General features: G+C 39.8%; 1 protein-coding gene and 1 long non-coding RNA gene across 10 annotated transcripts in view; one reads left to right on the forward strand and one right to left on the reverse strand.

Moving 5' to 3' along the window:
- ANO1 (anoctamin 1) overlaps nt 1–15,459 on the reverse strand; it is a 121,218-nt gene that overhangs the window by 72,824 nt on the left and 32,935 nt on the right. The gene's annotated exons all lie outside the window — the stretch shown is intronic.
- Nucleotides 919–9,613, forward strand: LOC120404635. The gene is made up of 3 exons (XR_005598084.1): nt 919–1,186; nt 1,925–1,983; nt 9,369–9,613. It is a non-coding gene; the product is annotated as an uncharacterized LOC120404635 (long non-coding RNA).

Genomic DNA, 15,459 nt, shown 5'->3' on the forward strand with positions numbered 1-15,459 from the left:
GGGACTTGAATACATCTTAGTTAAAAATAAAATTATTCTGCACAGTAGCAGCAGAGTGGATGTTGCATGCCATTTTCCCATTGCACAGTAGAATTGTTTCCTCTATGTTGGTTACAAGGGACTCCACATTTTTTACCTAAAAGACAAGGCCACCATTGGGGGGGGGGGGCATTTTTATACAGGAGCTCTGCTTGCAGTGCACATCCTGGCCCCAGGCAGAGCTCTTAACTGCAGCACAGCCTGAGTGTGAAATGTGAGTTCTGCAGAGGAGAGGTGCTGCTCCCAGCTTGTGCCCCTGGGGCAGAGAGTCCATATTTTGTTTACAAAAAGAGGCAGGGTGATTAAGATAAGAAAGAGCTGGTAATTAAATTAAGCATCTGGAAGTTGTTAGATGAACCTATAAAACAGGAACCCCTTTGCAAGGGACTTGGGGGGGGGCAGTGTTGAAGACCGAACACAGGGGACTCAGAAGAAATACAGCCCAAGTTACATTCAGAAAAGAGGTAGCTGTGAGGGGGATAGGTGAAAAGAAGGGGCCAAAACCAAGGGAAGGGATAGCGGTGGTATAGATAAAGTTCCCACTCTACCTGTGGTACTTATGTGGCCAAATCACTATAGTATCTGAGTGCCTCACAATGTCTAACCTATTTATCTTCACAGCCCCTCTGTGAGGTAGAGCAGTGTTGTTATCCCCATTGTACAGATGAGGCACTGGGCACAGAGAAACTAGAGGCCAGATTTTCAAAGGTATTTAGGCATCTAGTGAGACTTTCAAAAGTGCCTAGAAGGTTAGGTGCTTTGTAAACCCCACTAGATGCCTAACTGCATCTTTGGGTGCCTAAAAACCTTGAAACTCTGTCCCTAAGGCACTGGCCTGAGGTCATAAAGGAAGTTCATGGTGGGAGTAGAACCCAGGTTTCTCAGGGCTAGCTCCCTATCCACTGAAGCAGCCTCTCTCTCTGCTGAAAAAAAGGACTCTGACAGATGGGAGCAAAACCAAGAAGGGCAGTTCTCTGAGACTCCACCAAACAGTCCCAAGGCGGTTGGGAAGGATGTCATGGCTGACACCATGAAAAGTAACATAGAGGTCAGGAAGGACGACGAAAGAGAGAGTACGAGAGTCAGAGGAGAGGAGATCACTAAACCCCCAAGGAGTGGCAGGTCCTGCCATATGCTGTGTTGCAGAGTAATAGCTGCTGTGAAATTTTACATTTTAACTCAACACTATTTTGTTTTGTAATTTTTTTTTTTGAGTTTGAGTAAAGGCAGGAGTGGGAAAGTATTGTATAAGTATCAAATGTGTTTATGTCTCAATTTCTTAGGGTTTCAGCTATATTCAGGTCAATTCCAGAGCAAAGAACAGAAATTGCATCCATACAGTCCGTAAAATCAACAATTATTGTTAGGATTTGTATTATTCACTAGGCACCATCTATGTGCTCAGCACTGTTCTGAATATGTCAGAAAACATAGTCCCTGAGCCAATGTGTATAAAATGTGTAGCCCTGGATAAGATGGCTCAGATATTTAAGTGTATAGTTACTGAGCACATGTTAATATCTATGACTGGAGGCACTGATGACAGTAGGAGTTTTATCTGTTTAAGGACTGGAAGATTTGACCCTCCAACTATTTTCAAGAGGAAGAGCTGCCCAGAGCTCCTGTGCGTGTTTGTTTTCCTTTCCTGCCTGCAGTGGTCCTGATATACTTCAGAAGTCTCAATTTTTTTCTCAACTTTAAAATGTGGAATTTTCTTGGTGTTTGGTTTTAAATATTCTCCTGTGAGAACTGCATCTCAATCACTATAGTGTTGTGTTTAAGAGCCTTCTGGAAAGTAACTAGCCTTTAAACAGATGTGTAAGCAGTGTTGCCAATTCTCACGATTTTGTCATGAGTCTCATGATAATTATTGTTTTCCTTAAAGCCCAGCTCCTGGAGTCAAGTGGATATGTGATGATTTCAGCCTTCGTTCTTAAAGAAAAAGTAAGTTTCTAGCCCTTGTGGCAGTGGAGAAAGCTTCAAAAATGTGACCCCAGTGCAGCCTAGAGGTTCAAAAAGCAGAAGGCAAATAAAAAGAACACCAAATCTATTATTTTTACATAATCTCATGATTATTGGTGAGCCTGCCTCATGATTTTTGAACATTTGGGGTTGGCAATACTATGAACTATAGGGGTGAATCAGGGCACATTTCACTGCAAATAAAATTCTGCAACATTTTACAAATTTTGTTTTTCTCTTCTCTGAATTTATTCAACCCATACTTCAACCGCGAGGTAAATTTTCAGAAGGGGGCAAGTCAGGTAGTTAATGACAAGTTCTTGCACCAGCAATTCATTCTGTGCGTGCAAACTCGGGCTGAAAAAAGGCAGTCTGGTACTTAACTGGGCTGATAAAATACCCTTGTATATCTTTAATACAAGTTATACAGGCAAAGAAGTTATTTGGGTTTTTTGAGTTCACGAATTCTTAGCTTAATCTGAAATTGCCAACCTTCAGCCAAATTCAAATTTACTATTTCAGTTTTAGCTGAGCTATAAGGAATTATTTACCACAATAATAGTCTGTAGAGGTGAATTCCACTGTGGAATTAAAGGTTGGCTAAAAAACTCTATATATCCTTTTAACCAGTTTGAACATATACTTATTGTCGCAGTTGGCATTACAGAAACACATACTGTGATAAAGGTCATCACAGAACATTATAGCCTGTGATAAATATCAACATGGAAATATATTCTGCAATAGATTTTACAAAACCTCAAAACCCAATGTGATCTACTCCCATTGAACCTGCATAAAACCCAAAGTATGTATCAGTCAAAGCATCTTTTGTGTTGTGATAAAAGCTACTCAGTGTTAAAATATCAATATTTACCTGTAATTCTACTTCTAGGAACTCATTAGAAGCTTTATGCCTGTACACCCCCACCCCCACCCCAGTACTTTAAGATGGAGTAAAGGTTAACAAAAAACCTAACACCTCCCCCCAGAGACACAGTAACTTAAAAGTAACAAAAAAAGTCAAATATTAAATTTAATAACATAAAATCAATCATTAAAAAAAAATTACCCTTGCTCTAATCCTCCCCGCCGCCCAAGATGCTAGTAAAAGTGAGATAAGGTTGTCGGGAGTACCTTAACTGAGTGTTTTTATACTATCAAATTCTGAACTGAATTTAGAGTTCCTGCCTTTCTAATGTTTGGTTGTTAAAATGACAATGTTCTTGTGTGTATTTTTCCCCTATAAGGTTATTGATACTTCAAAAAATGTAACTCTAGCTTAAAGTTGGTAGTCATTATAGTCGTTAGAGATTTCTTTAGTGTTTTGATAAAGTTATCAAGAAAAAAATTCTGGTACCTCAATGTATCTACATAAATTTTTGACTAATTACAGGATATAAATTACATTATATCCTAGATTTATGGTGTTTTACACGCTAGAATGGCACTAGAATTTCTTCAGATTGACACCTGTAGACTTTTTAAAAAAAAATTTCTGGTTGCTTTGCTATGGACTTTAAGAAGTCTGCATACTTCATTAAGTCTCTGGAGACTTACATCCAGTGTGTTTTACTAAGGACTTTGAGGTATCCTTGCAAGGCTTAGAATCTTATTTGTAATTATTACATTAGTTCAGATTCATTGGGTGATATGATTATCCTGGTGTTTTGAGGATTGGCGCAGAGGAGAGTTCTTGCTCCAGGCTCAATTAATCTAGTGGCTTCAAAACTCACTTAGGCTAGACAGGGCTAGAAGGTGGATATTATAATACCTTCCAGATTCCCTTGCAGGCTAGATGAGTTCCACAGAAGGACATGTAGGAGTTAGCTGTTCCACTGTAGTGAAGGCATTGACCCAGGATGTGAGAGGAGACGTGTATGTCACCTTGGCATAGTTCTTGTGCTTGTCAGAGATTTGGGGCAGCTATCCTTCTTTGGAACTATGGGATCCGGATACTATGATTCTTTAGAATTCCCATTCAGTTCCCATACTTCTTTGAAATCTTGAACCCAGCTCTCATGCCACTTTAAAACTATGTACATTTCCCACACTTCTTCAGAACCTTGGCACAACTGTTGTGCTTCTTGGGAACCTGGATGCTCAGCACCCACACTCCTTTAGAATGGTGTGTGTTTCTGACACCTTCTTCAGAATACTGGTGCACAGCTCCATGCTACTTTAAAACCGTGGTGCTTTTCCCACACCTCTTCAGTTTCTTGGCACAACTATAACATTTCTTTGTAACTTAAGCAATTCATGAGAACCTCGATGACCAGCTTGCACACTGCTTTAGAATGGAGGTGCCACTCTTCTTTAGCATATGGGCATAGATCCCAAACCTTAGCAAATCATTAATGAACAAGAAGTTCAAACAACAAAAGGATTTTCTTTTGAGGAATGTAGAGCTGTGGACAAATCAAGAAATCACTGGAAAGCTCAATGCAACTTTATATTATGGAACATTAACTATTTTTATCATTCATATGTTCACACATATATAGGAAAAAATATATATATTTACACATGCGCTCCCTACATATATAAAGGTGATATCCCTGTGCTAAGTTGCAGAATCCTAAGGGCTGAGTCATTCATTCTCTAGCTATGTAGTATTCAAATGGTTCTATAGCATATATTGAACACTACTCTGAATTTTTTTGTGCCTGATAAAATCCCAGTGACTTCATTGGGACTTTTGAGGTTACCAGGAACATGGGAGCGGATCATTACTGCTTTCCTAAGCTAAAGAATCTGTATATACCTTCAGCACTTGTAAAATGTGTGTTTGTGAACTGAGGGGTGTTTGTCTAGGAGTTATCCAAGAATTCTAAAACAGATTAAAATACAGTGGTGCAGCAAAACATAAGTATAGATAAAGGCTTAAATAAAGAGAAAATTGGAAGTAGTTAATTGAGCCCTGTTTGTTGTGAGGTTGCATTTTTTAACATAAATCATTGAGTCTAAAATGGGATACATGCAAGATCAGACTGGAACTCTGTCTAGATGACTCAGTGCTATTGTGTGAATTCAAACAATCACCCATCTGCCAGTATATATTTACATCTGTGTTTGCACACCAGTAGCCTGGCAATATATGAAAGAACAAACGTAAACGTAGTAGGTAAGGAACCAAACATTTTGTTTTATTATGACTACGAGAAAGTACGTGAAATGTGAGTACTTTATTGATATGATCCTAGTTAGAACAAGTTTCCAGTCATTTTCTACATCAGAATGCCATAATATAATTTAATATTGGATAGGTCAATCCAAGCCATTTAGCTAAAATCCCAACCTGCATGTAATTAGTGAATTCAAATTTGCTATCTGGCTTAAAAGGTAAAAGCACTCTGGTGCAAACCATTGCATTTATTTTTGGGATACTGTTCAGAATAGTAAGCATAACTGAATTTTAGTTTGAATGGCTTGTGGCCATACATTATACCTTCCCTTTGTACTTTAGCAGCATTTAAACAATTGTTGAAGCCACTTTTCCAAATCGAGACTTTCGTTTATGTAAACTATATGGATTTCAATTCCTATTTTATTTTAAGCAGCAAAGAATCCTGTGGCACCTTATAGACTAACAGACGTTTTGCAGCATGAGCTTTCGTGGGTGAATACCCACGTCGTCGGATGCAAGTAGTGGAAATTTCCATGGGCAGGTATATATATGCAAGCAAGAAGCAAGCTAGAGATAACGAGGTTAGTTCAATCAGGGAGGATGAGGCCCTGTTCTAGCAGTTGAGGTGTGAAAACCAAGGGAGGAGAAACTGGTTCTGTAGTTGGCAAGCCATTCATAGCCTTTGTTTAATCCTGAGCTGATGGTGCCCTAGAGCCGCCCCTGCTTGCATATATATACTGCCCCTGGAAATTTCCACTACTTGCATCCGACGAAGTGGGTATTCACCTACGAAAGCTCATGCTGCAAAACGTCTGTTAGTCTATAAGGTGCCTCAGGATTCTTTGCTGCTTTTACAGATCCAGACTAACACGGCTACCCCTCTGATATTTTATTTTAAACATATTAAACACAATTCATGTTTTCTCTGATTTGGAAAACATTTCCAGTGGTATTTATAGAAATATTAGTATTCATAGCAAAAATAGCATGTTAGCACACACTCACTCTGTAGAGTCAAGGGCATAACCTAGTGTTTTTTCTTAGGATGATGTCTTTTATGGAAATTACCAACTTCACTGTCTCTTTACCCTAAGGTCATTCTTGATGTCCCGGGAGTATGACTATCACAACCCTTTCTGTTAGCCAATCAGACACATTACATGAGATGCATATAAGTGTTGATATAACTACTGCTCTCTCAATGGCCAACCGAGAGGGCCAATAAGTTATTTCTTCTCTATCCTTGCCCTTGCATCTCATTAAACCTACAGGTATGTAGTATATAATAAAATACTGTACTCTGTCTCACCAGCCTTGACCATATATGAATTATGATGGCGTTGTATGCACCTGGCTAAACAACATTTAAACAATAGTTTCAATGAACTGGGCACACCCGTGATCAGTCAACATTAGGCATAAATGTCTTATATTTTATTGACCTGTGGCATTGCCAGGCAATTCCATTATTCATTAATGTCCACATCTCTATATCCCTGACAATTCGTGAAGATAGGTAGGTTCTTGATTTTTATTTGTGTCTCTTTAGGGAGAAATCACATTCAAGATTTTTGATCCACAGAGTAACTGGTCATAATAATTGCTGTTTCTCAGCAGCAGTTTTTTTTTGTGGCGAGCAGTATAAATTGGGAGAGTAGGACAGAGATGATGAAATACTAATATGGACTCTTGTTGCATCTCTCATGGACCATCTCTCTCTCTCCCTCCACATTTAGGCATTAAGGAGATGAAAGTAACCCAAATATAGGCCAAATATGGTCAATGGGCACAGAATGCAAGATTGGGGAAGGATGATGGGACTGGAGCCAAAGCTGCAGCATTCTCCCCTTTTCCAATACAGGTTTATGCCCCTCCCTCTGAATACAGTGTGGTTGTAATCCCATGAATATTTGGGAGGATCAGTCATTTGGAAGGGGAAGGAAAGCCAGCTGAAAAGGAGCTCAGAGTGTACAATATCATTCCCTAGCAGCAACATGGAAATCTTACCTGAAAATCCCTTAGGGCTTAGTGCTGGTGGTTTGAATGTTAACTGAGCATCCAGTTCAGATGGAGGGATAGGTGCATCCAAAGAACGTCTTCAACATTTTGAGGCGAGCTATGCTTAGGGAGGAGGGACTAAGATAAAGAGACTGAGGTACACTCTCCATGAAGTCCCTGCACTCTAGGGAGTTTTCCTCTGGATCCTGAGACATCCTTTCCCCAAAAGAAATGATGTGGCAGGATTTCCACTGGTTCTCAGCTGAAAATGTTCAGAAGATGGCAAAAGCAATGTGGCCTTTTTGTGGAGGAACGTGTTGTTTTGTTTCTTATGAAGTAGGTTTTGTTTGTTTGTTTTTCCAGGAAAGAATGTTGAAATGGTACAAACAATATAAGCAAATCTCTGCTCAAAATTCAAATCAAACTGAACTCAAAGCTTCTTAGATTAGGAAGAGTTTAAATAATTTATTTTGCTTGAGTTCTAAAATCTTTGCACTTATCTGAACACCTTTAAGTTTAGAAATTGCCAGTACTTCAAGGCTTAGATATAGTCTTTAGGCACAGCCCTGAAAGGGTTGGGGCATAAATTGCATCATTCCAGGAGTAGCCCTGGGACACTACAACCCAGACTTCTGAGACATGATTCCACTTCTGAGGGTGTGTTCTGGAGGTGAAGGAAGTGAGTGTTAATTTGCAGATGGTCTATAACAGCAGCAAATTATGACCACACCCAGCACCGATATAGCCAAAGCGCCACGGGCCAGAGAGTGAAAGGGCCAATACGTTATTTCTTGGCCAATTCCCAGCTTTCTGCTCAGAGGTGAGCTTTGGACTCAGAGTCCAGGCAGGCTGCCCCAGGGTACAAGGAGAAGGTAGTCCAAATCACAACTGAATAATTCCAGTTAGAAATACAGTGTTACAACAGTTTTTCTTATTTTCTTCCAGTAATTCTGCTTCTGAATCTGACAAAAGCTTTCAGTTGCTATGATCTTATGAATCTTTTCAGGTTCACCAATCAGTTATTCCTCAGGGCACTACCTACAGTTGGAGGCTGCATTTTTGTGGTAGAATGGTGTATTACATATACAGGGTCAACTCAATCTTTTGATTTCCCCCTTCATTCTTAGAAAAAGGGGAATGGAATTCCCTGGTTACTTCCCTAATGTGTATGCAACAAGTCATCCAAACGCTGCCTAGAGGTAGATGTGTGAGTGCATTTTTTTGGGAAGAAGGCCATGCATGTAATAGCCAGTTTTGTCAGACAGATAATCCTCAGGAGAAAAGAGGTACTCATTAAACTTAAAACCCCAGAAGACATCAGTTGCGATGAAAACAAAAAGTTAAAAAACAACAATCAAGCACTGGTCAAACACTGGTGAACCAAAGATAGAGAAGCCTGAGGGAGGAATATTATGAATAAGAAGACCAGAAGAGACAGTCACCCTGAAAAAAAAAACTATTGTAAAATTTAAGTGGGACAGTGGGGGAAGGGAATGGCACGTGCAGGAGTATTTTCCCCAATGAATTCCCTCTCAGTTTAAAACATTTTTCAAATGGAGATATACCAACTCCTAGAACTGGAAGGGACCCTGAAAGGTCATCAAGTCCAGCCCCCTGCCTTCACTAGCAGGACCAAGTACTTATTTTGCCCTGGATTCCTAAGTGGCCCCCTCAAAGATTGAACTCACAACTCTAGGTTTAGCAGGCCAATGCTCAAACCACTGAGCTATCCCTCCCACACTTTGCTCAGACTTTAGAAACATGATTGTTAAGATTCTCACCCAAACTGTCCTCTCATAACTATAAATGGATTATTTTCTTTTATGCAAATTTGGGACTTGATCCTGCAACTCTAACTCACTTGAGTAATACTCCCTCCCTTTGACTTCAGTGGGAGTACCCACGGGAACAGGACTTCAGGCATGAATAAGAGCTGCAGTATTGGGCCCCCTGGTTGCATACCAAAACAATTTGTTTAAATATTTTTAGTAATAAGTACTTATGGCCATTTAATGCTCTAAACCACAAAAGAAATTTTAATTAGAATCAATGGACGATCAGCAGGCAGGCTGAGTGTAACATACAGCTCTCAAGTACAGTATTTTCACAGCTAAAAGAATACCATGAAATCACCCTGACTATATGTAAACAAATTATTGCAGATAGCTGAATGAAATGTTTCTCAGAGATAATTTAACTGATGTTTTTTTCTTATCTCATCTTCATTTGTTTTCTATTTAAGGACTATGTTTAAGAAAATGGCTGGAATAAATGCATCTAAGTTTGAAACCTCAGTTGTTCCCAACACACACTGAAATCCAACAGAGAAGAGCACATTGTTCTGCCAACCTTTGCATGAATATAAGGATTAGAGTCTCTCATGTCAAACAAAAAATTAGTTTCATTGCCATGTAAGAAATATGGGTCTAATTTCTACAGTGGTAATGCTGGAGAATTTAAAAATCATTCAGCGATTAGCAGTAAAAATAAACAGCATTTTTAACTGTGTGAAATAATTGTTTAAAAATCATATTATAGGTCCTTCCCAAAAGGGGCTTTGGTATTGCAAATTTGTTACTAGAATCCTTAAAATTATGGCACCATGTTTATTATTATTTATTGCATTACAGTAGTGTTCAGAGTCTCCAAACCTGGTCATGGCCCCATCATGCTAAGTGTGTACAAAAACCATGTTAAGAAAGCTGGTGGTAGTCTGTAACAAATATATTTGTTTGCCACTTGTAGAATCTAGAGAGGGGAAAAGTCAGTACATTTGGCTTATATTGTGCTATACTTCTGCCTGCTACAAATAAAGAAAAATTGCTGTTTCAAAGCAGAATTTTCTGAAAATCTGACTTCCCACAGCATGGCTTTGTGGAAGATACATTACTACCTAGAGCAGGATTCTCCCTCAGCACCCTCTGTTTTCCCTTGATTTTCTGTCTACCTGCAACATTCAAAGGCACAGGCTGTTCCATCAGGCTTAAACTAAGCTGAGAACAATCTTTCCCACAAAGCTGATCCACTTACCACCTCCTCTTTGTTTTCTTTATACATTTTAGTGCTTATAAAAAAACCCGCAAAAATCCAGGAACAACAGATCTGGAAACTGAAATCCTTTCCTTGTCGCCAGGACAAGTACAGCAGGGATAATGTCAAGGAACACTCCGCCACCCCATCCCACCAATGTGACTCATTTCTGACCTATGGTGAGAAGATTTCAGTCTCCATGATTCATTAAAACCTTTACTGAGAAGGCCACTACTTTATTCTACACACAGTATTAATAGGTTCTTGTGAGGGAAGCTATTTATTTGTATGACTAATTGAATAATTTGCACAATTCTTATTATCTACATACCCCATAGTTGTTTATGGTAATTTATAGCCAAATAAAAGAAACAATGAGCCAAATTCTGCTCCCGTTATACTGATATACATGTGGGATAATTCCAGTGAAATAATTCTGTATTTACATCACTGCTACTGAGAGCAGAATCACCGTAACCCCTGCAAAGTGATTACAGTTGAAAGGCCTTAATCCTGCAAACTTAACTCACATGAGTAGCCATTTGAGTTCAATGGGCTTACTGAAATGAGTAAAGAGTACTCCAGTGAGTGTGTTTTGAAGTGTTGGATCCATGCCATGGGCAATAGAAAAGAGAACAATAGAAAAGAGGGTAGAGCTGGTTATGAAGGACAGTTAATTGCTTTTGTAGCCTATGAATTCTGATAGTTCCTTTTAAACAGAACTTTTACATATCAATTATTATTAATTTGCATGGCCCATAGGAGATGGGATGTCACTCCTAGTGTGAGGAGCAGTGCAGGAGAAAGGACAGAGGTGCTTGTGGGAGAAGAATATTAAGGGAAATATTAAGATATGTTGGTTTAATATGTATGTTTGAGCTATCACAGATATCGAACTACTGCTTTCTCCTTTTAATCCAAAATAAGTAAAAATGTAAAATGCACTTAGCCATAACAGCTTGCAATGCTGAACTTGTACAAGTGGGGATACAAACATTATGACTTGTATTGTGCTACCCGCTAGACACACAATAAGCAGACTGTAAATTATATAGGGCATGGCCTAAGGCCCTAATCCTGCAATGATTTATGCACATACTTAACTTTACACATTGAGATCAATGGGACAACTCACTGCATAAACTTAAACACATGCATTAGTACTTGCCGGGTGGAGGTATAAGTACATATTGTTTTATCGATACATTTTATTGTAAATTAATACTATGTCGGGCTCTACCACCTTTTGGGTCTCTACAGAAGCATATACAGTAACTCTCCACTTAATGTCCTTTTGCTTAACGCTGTTTCAATGTTGTGTCCCTGCTCCATTACAGAACATACTTGTTTAAAGATGTGCAATGCTCCCCTATAACTTCGTTTGGCCGCCTGCTTTGTCCATGGCTCGCAGCCCTCCTATGCGCGCCCCCCCACCCTCCGCAGTGCCTTCCACCCGCCAGCTGATTGCCACGGGCAGGAGGTGGGGGGAGCAGGGGGAAGGCACTGATCCGTGGGGTCTGCAGGCGGGTGGGAAGCGCTGGGGGGGGGCATAAGGGAGCTGATGGGGGGATGCCAGCCCATTTAATACCTGAATTGAATTGTTTGTTTAAAATGTATATAAGGCCTTTTGTCTGGCAAGAAAAAAAATCCCTGGAAGCTAATCCCCTCATTTACATTAATTCTTATGGGGAAATTGGATTCGCTTAACATCATTTCACTTAGGGCTAGTCTACACTTACCTGCCGGGTTGACGCGGTAAGTTCAACTTCTCAGAGTTCAAACTATCGCGTCTAATCTAGACGCGATAGTTCGAACTCCCCGCGCACTCCGGTCGACTCCGGTACTCCACCACTGCAAACGGCGGTGGCGGAGTCGACCTTGGAGCCGCGGACTTCGATCCTGCGGCGTCTGGACAGGTAAGTAGTTCGAACTAGGATACTTCGAGTTCAGCTACGCTATTCACATAGCTGAACTTGCGTACCCTAGTTCGACCCCCGCCCTTAGTGTAGACCTGCCCTTAGGTCACATTTTTCAGGCACATAACTACAACGTTAAGTGAGGAGTTACTGTATGTTACTGAAGGTTTTGTAAGCATATAAATGTGATCTAAAGCAGTGTTCCATATCTAAATGCTGCCATTTCACCTTACACTGTTATACTGTCAGATCTCTCAATCTACACGCAGTTGAGCTGAATCTGTTCTTGTATGGGAGATTTACATAGAACACCAATAAATAGCATGTATTGCAAAATGGGGTGGGCTTGATTCAATAGATTGTACAGAACCAATGCCTCAGCACTATGTTAAGAAATTCTGTGCTGAGAGAGGTAGTATCTGTAGTCATTAAAGATATCACAGTTTCACCTGGATGCAGACATCTTCATTCCCTGTCCTAAACTGTAAGGTAGTGTTACTGTATGATGTTAATAAGCTGCTAAATTTCATTGGTGGGTGAAGTGATCCTTTTCTATCTCTCACTGAAAAAGGTAAGGACAGGGATATAATAATAGAAATAAGGTTGGAAAGACTCATTAGGTTGGGAACCATCTTGGATGGATATGAAATGTGCCTTTAATTTAATTAATGTCTGATGGTGTTCAAGGGCGGTAGACTACATAGGGAGCCTTTTCCCCATCCAAATAACAGGGCAGAATCTCTGCTTGTTCTCAAGGAGGTATTAGGAGAGATTTGAATACCACACAGATCCCTGCACTTCAGCCTTCCAGCTGAGGAAGAGGTCCAGCCCATAGCCTGCTAGTGCGCAAGCTGGAGCTGTGGCATATGCTGTCCAAGGAAGCAACCTGCTCCTGTTTAGGATTCCTGGGGGAATCCCATCCTGGTAGCAAGATTCTTGGAGCACAGAATTCAGCTGTCAGCATACTCTCAACTTTCAGTGCTGGCCAGAGACAGAATTTGGACCAATGTATTTATATAGAACTTTGAGATCCTCAGCTGAAAGGCATACTAGAAGTGCAAAGCCTTATTAATATAATGTTTAGTCTAAAATAATGAATTACTGTTTGAAGCAGCCCATAAAATCTTTATATTTTGGCCCTCACAAGGGATGCCAACTATGACTGTGCAGTCTACAGCATGCACCATAAATAGAGTCTCCTCCTTAACAAAGGTCTATTGTATTAAGCTGCTGTTTTGTAGATGAAATAAACACACCTATGGCAATTAGTTACATCATGTTATCTCACAGATTTAGAATGGATTGAAATGATTCCAGAAATTGGTAAACAGGGCGTTGCCTTAAAGTCTGGTTGAAGTTAAATACTGGTACTTTCCAACATGCTCCTTGTCAGGGAAGTACACGTGTTACTACAGCCAGGGAAATGAATAAAGACTCACAGAGGGCCAGATCACCCTCTCTTGCAGTAAAGTCCATCTGAAGGTACAGTGTATAGGAATTGGGTACTATCCCTTTCAAACAACTGTTTTGTCTTTGCTTTCTGCACAACACTAAGAATATGAAGACACCATACAGGCAGTCGGATTCCAAATAACCATGTTTACTACCTATATTCAAACACACAAGGCCTAGCTATGCATATACACTGCTGTTCTGTCAAAGTTCTGGTGGTTTCAGCAATAATAGACGGGGAGTCTCCTAAGAGGGCTCACAAGCTATCTGAAGACATACTACCCCATTCCTATACACTGCAAAAAGGGATAAGAGAGGAAGTCTCCTGGAGGTTCTCTTCATGGAGTTTCTTCTTGATTTTCCAATTAGGGTGACCAGATGTCCTGATTTTTATAGGGACAGTCCCAATTTTGGGGTCTTTTTCTTATATAGGCTCCTATTACCACCCACCCCCTGTCCCTATTTTTCCACACTTGCTGTCACCCTAGTTCCAATGGCCAGCTACGAATTGTATTCCTTGGAATGAGCTGTGGCTTCTATCCTCAAACCTGGAGAATCTCATGAGTTTTGGAGGTGACAGGGGACTGTACATGAGCACAGATACACAATGCTTCTAGGCCTGTCCTGTTCTCAGAATCACCCGTATCTCCCTGCTTCCTGATAGCGTAGTTCCAAAGGACATCAGACAGGACTTGCCATACCACTGTTCTAATGTGGTCTTGCATCTTATGCAGCCAGTATTAGATGCTTCAAAGAAAAATAAAACATTATAGCATGGTTGAACTTTGACTTTGCCATGTAGTTTACTAATTTCAGGATAAATTGGTTATCTTCTATAGAACACCATACAGAAAAAAGACCTGCAACTAAGAAACTCCAGCAGATATAGGCTAGTTTTCAGATGTACTATGACCTGACAACCAGAGAGAACACAAAAAAGAGAATATCATCACCTATTCAGTGTTATCTACAGATCACCAGAAACCATTATGGTTACCATATCATTCTTATTATCAATCAAAGCTTAGCTACAAATGACTTCATGCAATAGTGTTCCCAAAACAGGGTGAGATTCTGCATTTCTTGTGCAGACAAATCTCCTGTTCATTTCCAAATTGCAAAGAGAATTGTGTTTGCAGGACTGAGCCCATAAAACCTATTTTTATATTGTGAATAGAAAATATGTAAAACTACCATACATCTAAGCAGCCAGCAAACAGGTTTATGGTTAGTGTACTTTTTCCTGCTTTTCAGAAAAATAGCTTTTTTAACCTTTAAATCAATGATACAAAGGACTACAAATAAATATGTTTACAGCACACAGAGAACATATTGTTCTCTTGCAGAGAGGAGGGAGTCATTTATAAAATTATTAATGGTTTCTTCATGATCAAAGGTATTTTAACATCACTGTGAATCTTCAGTGTAGAACCTTTAGGCCAGCATAATAAGGCATAGAGCAGGCCATAGCATTCCACACTCAGTATGTGTTCTGATAACATAAATGAAAAGAAGAGAAATGGGAAATGCATTCACAGCACAAATGAAGATATATGGAAAGGGAGAGCACACATTAATTCTTGCCATCATTTCCCAGGGAGATTCCTGAAGGTGTTGTGTTCTTATTAGCAGATTTGCTCTAGGATGCACTCCTAGCCCCAGTGAAGACAATGGCAAAATTCCCATTGACTTCATGGAGCCAGGGTTTTACCCCAGAAGTTTAAAGAGAGGGATTATTTCTCTCTCTCCTCACTTCTGCCTCCTTCCAAGATGGGATTAAGTTTATATGCTTCCACCATATGTTATTTCTATTTTTACTTTACTGAAAAATAGTTTTGCAAGAAAATAGTAAGCAAGTGCATTAGTTCATTTATCTGGTAAATGTTTGTCAGATAGTTCAGTGGGAATACTAAACAGTGGAATAAAATGGAATTA

The sequence above is a fragment of the Mauremys reevesii genome, linkage group 4, assembly GCF_016161935.1.
Source record: "Mauremys reevesii isolate NIE-2019 linkage group 4, ASM1616193v1, whole genome shotgun sequence".
Taxonomy (NCBI): Eukaryota; Metazoa; Chordata; order Testudines; family Geoemydidae; genus Mauremys; species Mauremys reevesii.